This window comes from Pseudorasbora parva, chromosome 6 (assembly GCF_024679245.1).
Source record: "Pseudorasbora parva isolate DD20220531a chromosome 6, ASM2467924v1, whole genome shotgun sequence".
Classification (NCBI taxonomy): domain Eukaryota; kingdom Metazoa; phylum Chordata; class Actinopteri; order Cypriniformes; family Gobionidae; genus Pseudorasbora; species Pseudorasbora parva.
In genome coordinates, this window is record NC_090177.1 from 47,791,511 (window position 1) to 47,801,372 (window position 9,862).

General features: G+C 37.5%; 1 pseudogene; it reads right to left on the reverse strand.

Annotated features, from left to right (window-relative positions):
- Nucleotides 1-3,066: 3,066 nt before the first annotated feature.
- Nucleotides 3,067-8,055, reverse strand: LOC137079556 (uncharacterized; annotated as a pseudogene).
- Nucleotides 8,056-9,862: the final 1,807 nt, after the last annotated feature.

A 9,862-nucleotide genomic window follows, 5' to 3' on the forward strand; every position in this document is an offset into this window, starting at 1 on the left:
TTGAGAAAATAGATTGATAATGTGTTATGTGTATGCCAAGTTAAAGAGATGTGTTTTAAGTCTATATTTAAAACTGACTGAGTGTGTCTGCTTCCCGAACAATACTAGGAAGATTATTCCAGAGTTTAGGTGCCAAATAGGAAAAGGATCTGCCGCCTGCTGTTGATTTAGATATTCTAGGTATTATCTATTGGCCTGAATTAAGACGTGAAGGACTTTAATGTATTAAGAGCTCGCTCAGATACTGGGGAGCTAAACCATTTAATGCTTTGTAAGTAGTTAGCAAGATTTTAAAATCAATACGATATTTAATAGGGAGCCAATGGAGTGTTGACAGAACCGGGATAATATGGTCATACTTCCTGGTTCTTGTAAGAACTGTAGCTGCTGCATTTTGGACCAACTGTAGTTTGTTTAAGGGTGCGTTCACACTTGTAGTTCGGTTAGTTTGGTTCATTTGGTCCGGACCAAAAAACAAAAACAAAACATATAGTCCTGGTCCGCTTAGCGTTCACACTGGCATTTTTAACACACGAACCTAAAGTTACTGAACCAAAGGCATAGGGAGACACTCACAACCTGATTGGTCAGCTTATATGTCGTAGGAGCTTGCTTACCGAACATTCAAAACAACGCTGTGTGCTGGATTAAACGCCATCATTTTATGCGTGTACATATGGCATTATTTTTACCAGCTGAGAACTCATGAAGAGCTCATGAAATGTTCAAAACATTCAAAACAACGCTGGGTGCTGATTAAGCGCGGTCATTTTATGCGTGTGGCATTATTTTTACCCGCTGAGAAGAGCTCATAAAATATTCAAAACATTCAAAACAGCAGCAGGATTTCCTCCGTTGTGCAGAACAGAGACGGCCGCTGTCGTCTGCACCTGCTAATAATGGGCAGCACAGGAACTTTGATGAGAAGAGCCAGGTTTGCTTTTTGTGTTTTTTCTAGCATTTTCGAAAAATGCTCGTCAGACCAAATATTGATGAGGCTCTTCCTCGTTGCTCTACGTTTGCCCTCTATCGTTAACGTTATTCATGTTGGATACACTGATCTTTCCGCATCGTCAAATCAGCTGCATTATGCGTGGCATCTTGTGACATTACGTCCGGTTTTTGGTCCGTTTACATGTCTTTGGTCCGTGTTGTGTTCATATATCAGTCGGACCGCACCAGAGTTCGTTTGGAAGCGGACCGAGACCCATCTTTTTAGCGGCCTCGGTCCGCTTGTTTGGTGCGCTCCAGGGTTCGGATGGCAGTGTTCACATATGTTCAAATGAACCGCACTAAACGAGCAATCACACCAGGGTTCGTTTTAATCCAACCAAACATGACAAGTGTGAACGCACCCTAATAGAACAACCACCCAGAAGAGCGTTACAGTAATCTAGCCTTGAGGTCATGAATGCATGAACTAACTGTTCTGCATTTGTCTTTGAGAGCATAGGTCGTAGTTTAGATATATTTTTAAGATGAAAGAAAGCGGTTTTACAGATGCTAGAAACGTGGCTTTCAAATGAGAGATTGGTATCAGAGAGCACACCCAGGTTCCTCACTGACGATGAAGATTTAACAGAACATCCATCGAATGTTAGACAGTATTCTAGGTTATTACGTGAAGATGTTTTTGGTCCAATAATTAGAATCTCTGTTTTTTCAGAATTTAGCAGAAAGAAATAGCTGGTCATCCAATTTTTTATGTCAGCAATGCATTCCGTTAATTTAGAGAATTGGGTATCATCAGCATAACAATGAAAACGCCATGCTTCCTAATGATATCTCCTAAAGGTAGCAAATACAGGGTAAAAAGCAACGGTCCTAGTACTGAGCCTTGTGGTACTCCATATTGAACTTGTGATCAGTGTGACATCTCTTCGTTTACTAATACAGACTGATAACGATCAGATAAATAAGATTTGAACCAAGCCAATGCAGTTCCACTAATACCAACATAGCTTTCAAGTCTATTCAAAAGAATATTGTGGTCAATAGTGTCAAAAGCAGTGCTAAGATTGAGTAATACTAATAGAGAGATACAACCACGATCGGATGATAAGAGCAAATCATTCGTAACTCTAATTAGAGCAGTCTGAGTACTAAGGTATGGTCTAAATCCTGACTGGAAAACCTCAAAGATACCATTTCTTTTTAAAAAGGAACATAGTTGTGATGAAACTGCCTTTTCTAGAATTTTGGACATAAAAGGTAGATTCGAGATTGGCCTGTAATTGACTAATTCTGTAGGATCAAATTGTGTTTTTTTAATAAGAGGTTTAATAATAGCCATCTTAAAAGTTTTCGGTACTTATCCTAGCGATAAAGATGAATTAACGATATTAAGAAGAGGATTTACGACCTCTGGAAGCATCTCTTTCAATAGCTAAGTAGGTATAGGGTCTAACGTACATGTTGTTGATTTTGATTATTTAATAAGTTTAGAGAATTCTTCCTCTCCAATAGGAACGAACAAATTCAATTTTTCTTCAGGGACACTACAATACACTGTCTGACATGATACTGTTGCATGGTTATAATTTTCTCTGTAATATTATCAATCTTGCATGTGAAGAAATTCATATAGTCATTACTGCTGTGCTGTTTGGAAACATCAGAAGTTGAAGCTCTGTTTTTCCTTAATTTAGCCACTGTGTCAAATAAATACCTAGGATTGTGTTTGTTTTCTATTAGAAGATACCTAATCATTTCTATACCTAATCATTCTGTCTTTCTATGCGATGCACAAAACTTCTAGTTTTGTTTTCTTCCAGCTACGCTCCATTTTTCTGGCAGCTGTCTTTAGAGCCCAAGTGTGCTCGTTGTACCACGGCGTTCGTTGGACTAGTTTCCTTAATCTTTAAGCAAAGAGGAGCAACTGTGTCTAATTTGCTGGAAAAGAGAGAGTCCATCGTTTCTGTTGCAATATCGATGTCTTCTAGACTATGTGGTATACTAAGGCGACGAAACTGCTATCTTTAGTAGCAGAAGTGTCAGTTCTACCATATATATGACTGTGTGGCGGGTTTCGTAGCCTTGGCTAAATGTAGTATAGATGTCATCGCTCTACTGCAGAATTTCAACAGCATCAATATCAATTCCATGCGACAATATTAGATCTAAAGTATGATTACGATAATGAGTGGGTCCTGACACGTGTTGTCTAACTCCAATAAGAGTTTAGAATGTCTGTAAATGCCAATCCTTATGCATCTTTATCATTATCTACATGGATATTGAAATCACAGACAACAAGGACTTTATTCGCAGCCAGTGCTAACTCAGATAAAAAAATCAGCAAATTCTTTGATAAAGTCTGTATGGTGCCCTGGAGGCCTATATACAGTAGCCAGCACAAATGTCAACTTACATAATGTTACAGAAAGCACCATAACTTCAAAGAAATTATATTTGAAGGACTTTTGATTAATATTAAAGATATTACTATAAATTACAGTAACACCTCCATCTTTTCCTTTGCTTCGGGGATTGTGACGGGAATTATAACCTTGAGGGCTAGCCTCATTTAGAGTAATGTAATCGTCTGGTTTTAGCCATGTTTCTGTCAAGCACTGCAAATCTAGATTATTGTCTGTGATGATATCATTTACAATAAGTGCTTTTGAAGAAAGGGATCTAATATTCAGCAACCCAAGCTTTCTCATTTGTTTATCTGTATTATCTGTGTTTTTAATTTGTTGAACATCAATTAAATTTTTACCTGTAAAAGGTTTGGAAGGGTTTTTGTGCTGAAAATTATCTGACTTCTGTGATGTGAGACGGCCAGCAGACGGTTGGTTTAGCCAGTTTGTCTGCTTCCTGACCTGGGCCCCAGTGTGTCATGTTTCAGCTCTAAGACTATGTGCCAAATTACTAGAGAGAAGAGCAGCACCATCTCAGGAGGGATGAATACCATCTCTTTTCAACAGGTCAGGTCTGCCCCAAAAACTTTGCCAATTGTCTATGAAACCTATATTATTCTGAGGACACCACTTAGACAACCAGCCATTGAGTGATGATAATCTGCTAACTATTTCATCACTCCGACGAACAGGTAAGGGGCCAGAACAGATTACTCTTCCTGACAATGTACTTGCGAGATGACACACCTCTATGATGTTAGTTTTAGTGATCTCCGACTGGCGAAGTCGAACATCATTTGTGCCAACGTGAATAATAGTAGATTCACAACACTTTGCTGTGCCACAAACAGGATTTTGGATGATGTCATAGGCATGGAACAATCACTGAATAGATGTCCTTTTTTAAGAATAATCTCAGATAAATTCACATTTTTACATCCAATACACATTTGACAATAAAGAGTTTTCAAGAGAATACATTATACACATTTTAAATGAAAGATAAACATGTTTTCATCTGTCTTAATGACAATTTTTAAACTGGTGTGCTGTTAACTGACCTGCCTATCTACAGTATAGCCTAGATTTTTTTTAAATATAATCAGCCACCATTGATTCTAAAAGAAAACCGATCTGGCAGGAGGAAGAAGCGATCGCTACTGCTTGCTGAGTAAGTCGAACAGCGTTTTATTATATTTTATTATAAAGCCCAACATTAACCAGCGCTGAAAAAGATGATGTCTGCTCTGTCCAAACGATACTGTCTGATTAACTCGTCGTCAAACATTTCAAACAATTTCTCCCTCTCTTGAAAGCTCTTTTTGCGCACGTCTCTGTCTCCTCAGCGCCATCACTGCCCCTACTGGCAACTCCTAACCACTTGAGAGACCTCTCGAGCTGTCTTAAATAACTGGGAGAGGAAGATGGATTCTTAGCTTTCAGAAATTTGATAACTTGCTTTTATACTTAAGTTTGAAAGTAGGAGTAAATTTTATGAGATCTCAGCACTTTGAGAAGCTTGATAAATACAGGCCCTGGGCCCGATAAGAATCACTCTTACTCTCCCAGTTATTTAGCAGAGGTTAAAAGGGTTAAAGGGATTAAATGGAGAAAAAAAAACCCAGTGAGACATGAATTAACAGTAAGCAACTAAATTAATTTACAAAAAAGTGCTATCAAAAAACAGCAATTCAGCAGATTACTGTAAAATCAAGGAAAAAGCAATACACTGTAAATTGTAAAAGTCAGATTTACCAGATGAATCAAGATATTTTCACTGATATATTAGTCAAAGTTCATATAAAAAGTTGTGCAAAGTCAGTAATGGATAAGGAGAGAAAATATGACCTGTGTTGTTGCACAAGATGATATAGAAGAGATCTTTCAGTTGAATTCATTAGTTTTGTGGGTTACCGTTGTGCTGAAGAGTAGAGCCTGTGCTTCAGTCCAGGATGAGCAGAGAAACATTGATGATATGCTGCCTGATGCTTTATTTAACGGCAGTGAGTGACTGTGTGTGCTGATGCAGCTATGAGCCGTTTGTTGAGTAATTTATCACATGCGTGTGTGCTATTGCTCACCATGAACTGCAAAGATTAAAGTCATGTTTTAATGGTTTAACTACTACACCTTACACTTTGCAGTTTAAATTAAGAAATGTTCCTTCTCAGTGGATTCAAATAAAATCAGTTCACAGTACAAACAGTTTTAAAATGAGAACAATTTGAAGCAATCAGTTTTTCAAATTAAAAAAATTACCTTTCATTGTATTATTACGGTAATATACTGTAAAAAAAAAAAGGAGTAGTAAAGGGCTGTTATTTAACAGTACATTGCTGGCACCACAGCTGCCAGTAGATTATCGTTATTTTACGGCACAATTTCACAGCAGCCATATTACCATATAAACATCAGCCTTTTGCACCTGTTTCCAGCAGGTCATATCACTTTGTCCGTTTGTAAAACACTTAATTTTCAAGTAACTTTCCTTCAACCTTTTTCTGTTTTGTATTTTCTCAATCATCTCTCTTTCCATAATCTCCGACTGGCACTGCACTAACATGACAAAACTGATGCATGTGAAGTAAAGTTATAAAAGAGCTGCATTCAAATAAACAGCTGTAACGATTCGATAGGTAAGGAAGGAAGAGGACACGGGGGTTGGCTGGACTGCTGACGTCTTTTATTATATATATATAACTCAAATCACAACTTCAGTGTGTGACTCTTTCTCATAAACTCAGTTCACTTCCGGGTTTGCGGCACTTCCGGTTTCCGGGTTCTCAGTGGCTGCGTTGGGAACCGCATACTCATTGAGTAGGTACTCAATTTCAATAAGTACTTACATAACGAGCGCTAAAAGAGTAGGTACTATATATCCAGATCTCGTTAAGTATGAATGCGATCCACACTTTATGCGCCATGTTGACGTTATCATGTGACCAATGACGATATCACAAGCGCAACAACTCGTGTGTCAGGTTTAATTCATCTGTCTATATATTAATATTGGTTTATGCTTGCTCATTTTGTGGTCTTTTTTAAGAAACAGCTGCCCATTTATTTTGTCATTGTAGTATAATAAATACATTTTAACTCTACTAATCTGACAGTTTCATCCTTTTTTATCCGTGCAAAAACCCCAAATCGTGATCTCTTGAATATGCTGTTAATTTCTTTATTTTATATACAAAAAAATGTCATCCACAAGCAAAAGTGGGCTAAATATCCTTTATATTTCCCTTTTTCTTGTTAAATTTAACTCCTGTTTCATCCCAGGCTTATGAAATAACAACTAAAACAAACAAATAAATAAAAATTATTGCATTATGATGATTTATTCTAGATATCTAACCTTGTTATTGTTTTTTCTGTGTATATAATGTACACAAACCCATATTAGTTTTATCATTATGATTGTTAATTGGTAAATATACCAGCATGTAATTATAAAACACTAAAAGATCAGATATGAGTGAGCGGTGCAGTAAGAGCTCATAGCATCAGTAACTCCACAGCCTGACCGGTGCGGTTTCCCTCAGTGACGTCTATCAGCTGCTCCAACATCTCGCCTTTGGAGGAAACTGTTGATTGTATACTTGAAAAAAATGTAAGTATCACTTTAAAAAAAAAGAAAGATTTCCCCCAGAATGAACTGCCCTGCTAGCACACCCGCAAACACCTACAATAATAATGCTGACCAATACTTAATTATATTACTTTTTTATATCGTTTTAGTAAAACAAGCAAAAGGCAACTTGTCATATGACATAGCGATGCATGCCACGAATACACATTAGACAAATAAATGCAGCCGATGTGAATAATTTTATTTACTGACAACAATAGGAAACATGAATAAATGAGTAAAAGAATTAATAAAAGTAAACATCCCAATAAATGAATAAAAGTCAACACATGAAACAAAGCTTTATTCAAGCGTATTGTTCTAACGATCACACGTTTACAGTCAGTGAACGCCACATCTGCTGCCGTCTCAACACAGCTGTGCCAGTTCTGCAGCTTTATATTGATGAAGCGGTTGACCAGCGTGAACACCTTCACCTGTCCTAGCCGTCCATCATGGCCCTCATAGCGTTTGGACTTTTGTAGTGTAGTACACTGCAAAAACAGATGTGTCAAAAAACAACACACATGGTTGTGTTGATAGCATTCCAACACACGTTGAGTAGAGTTTTAACACAATGTGTAAAAAAAAAAAAAAAAATTGTCTGCATAGATGGCACAGGACATGTGTTATCTCCGGGGGGAGGGTATTTGTATTTATGAAAGACAAATACACATTACATTTTATATAATAGCACATGAAAAAGCTCCAAAACAATTAGAACATCATAAATACAATTAGTACATATACATCTAAATACATCAAACTTAAATGACTAACGCCTGCATTTTTGTCGGCCAATCACGTCATGCCTCGTCTTTTTAACTGCAGCAGCCTATTCCGTCTACACTACAGCATTTTTGTAAATGTGCAAAATATAAGTTATGTAGTTCAGTGTGGAGGTTGTTGCTCGTCATCGGGTGCATTCGAAGAATTACGCTATGTTTTCGTTCATCTTACGGGTTTCGTCTGTGCTTTATGATTGATAATGTATTCGTTAAGAATTTAAGGCAGGCATTTCCATTTCTCAAAACGGTTTGTCTTTACCACATGCGAGTCTGCCATAGTTTACGCATGTCATTTATTACCTGATGGGGGATGGGACCAGACGAAATAAACCCACGAAATAAATCATGCACTTGCACAGTGACGCATCTTTAATATGGGTTGTAACTTGAAAATAATGCTGTAATACTGTGTTTCTGTCAGTGGATACACGTGCTGGCTCCTCGGTGATACATTACAACAGCGATAATAAAAGAAAACCGTGAGCAAAACAGTCCCTCTTTAAAAACTTTGTTTAATGCATGCGAGTGCTGCCGTATGCTCGAATATGAGCAGTCATTTTCTCCGTCATCATCACCCGATGTAGAGCCAGAAGACGCGAATGAGCTCGCGCACGCTGAGAGAAGATCTGTCTCCGTGCACTCCTCCGAAAGCACGCACTCGTCTCACAGCGCGCAAATATTGAGATCTCTTTCAAGTCTTGCGCTTAAATGGACAAACTCACACTAAAAGTATGTCAACATGTCCATCTTGATGAGTATCCAAGCAGATGTGACGTTCCGGTGAGGAAAAGGAAAGGAGAGAAAAAGTAAAGAGAAAAGAGCTGACTACGCCACCCTGGTCACTAGACCAGGGAACTATCCTAATAAGGACACAGGTTCGATTTCCCCGTTGACATAAACTCAGAGACGTGGAGTTACAAAAATACAAAATCTTTATTAAGCCAAGATAAAAATGTTGGTGTGTTGGAGTGAATAATAGTGATCGACCGATATATCGGATTCCCGATATTTTCCCGATATTTAAGCATTTTTTCATAATCGGGTATTGGTTTTGTAATATCGGATTGGCCGATAAATGGCGCCATCTTGTGGACGTTTTGAGAATTGCATACGAGCACGCCATTAATGGACTGTCTGAGGGGAGATGAGTCAACAACGGTGTTGTGTTCAAAGGTAAAATAACCTGCATCCCTTAATTAATAAACTTTGTTTGACATTACATTAATGCACAATTGAGATATGCACAAATAAGATGATATGAGATGATATTATATAGTTTAAACTTGGCACTGTAGAGATTGACAGTCATCAGGTAATCCGTTATGTCACAATAAAGACGTATGTAGCACAGGTGATTTAGCTACATAGTGACAAGAGATACAATACATAATGCACAATAGTGATTTAATTCAATTATGTTGATTTTATTAAAATCTCATAATTTGTTTGATTACAAAAACAAGCAGAAGTAACATTTCTGAAAGAAAGAAGTGAAAAGAAATTGTTTTTCTATGTGTTTTAATTTATTTTTGAGTTTTTCATTTGGTTTTGTCATGTATGTGAAAATAGAGTACTGCCCCTTTAAGCCTGCTCTTTCTAGAACGTGCTCTCAGGCAGAGGGAGAATTGAATCCTCCATTTTGAGAAGTGTTAGAGCAGAGGTCCTGTGGATGTTTTTGTTTGAACATCGGTATTTTGAGGCCAAATATTTGAAGTTATAGAAGTTATCACTAAACAAGGATTTGGTGAGTGTTAATGTTTTTTGTATGGTTGAAATGAGATCAGCGATCAGTAAATGTGTTTACATGTGACATTAACTGTGTGACGAAATCATAGAAAGCATGTGTTTTAAGTGTAGTCTTGAGTTTATTTGAATGTATATATGGTTTAATTTGAGTTTTATCTTGACTTCCTTTATGTGAATGTTATATATGTCATTTTATTAGGGGCCAAGCACCGAAGGTGCGGAGGCACCTATTGAAACCGTTGTCGCACTTTCTTCTTCCGCCATGGAGGTCTATGGCAGCCCATAGAACCGTTTGCGGGAAAGTTGTAACGATTTGACATTCTGATAGAGGGCAGTCC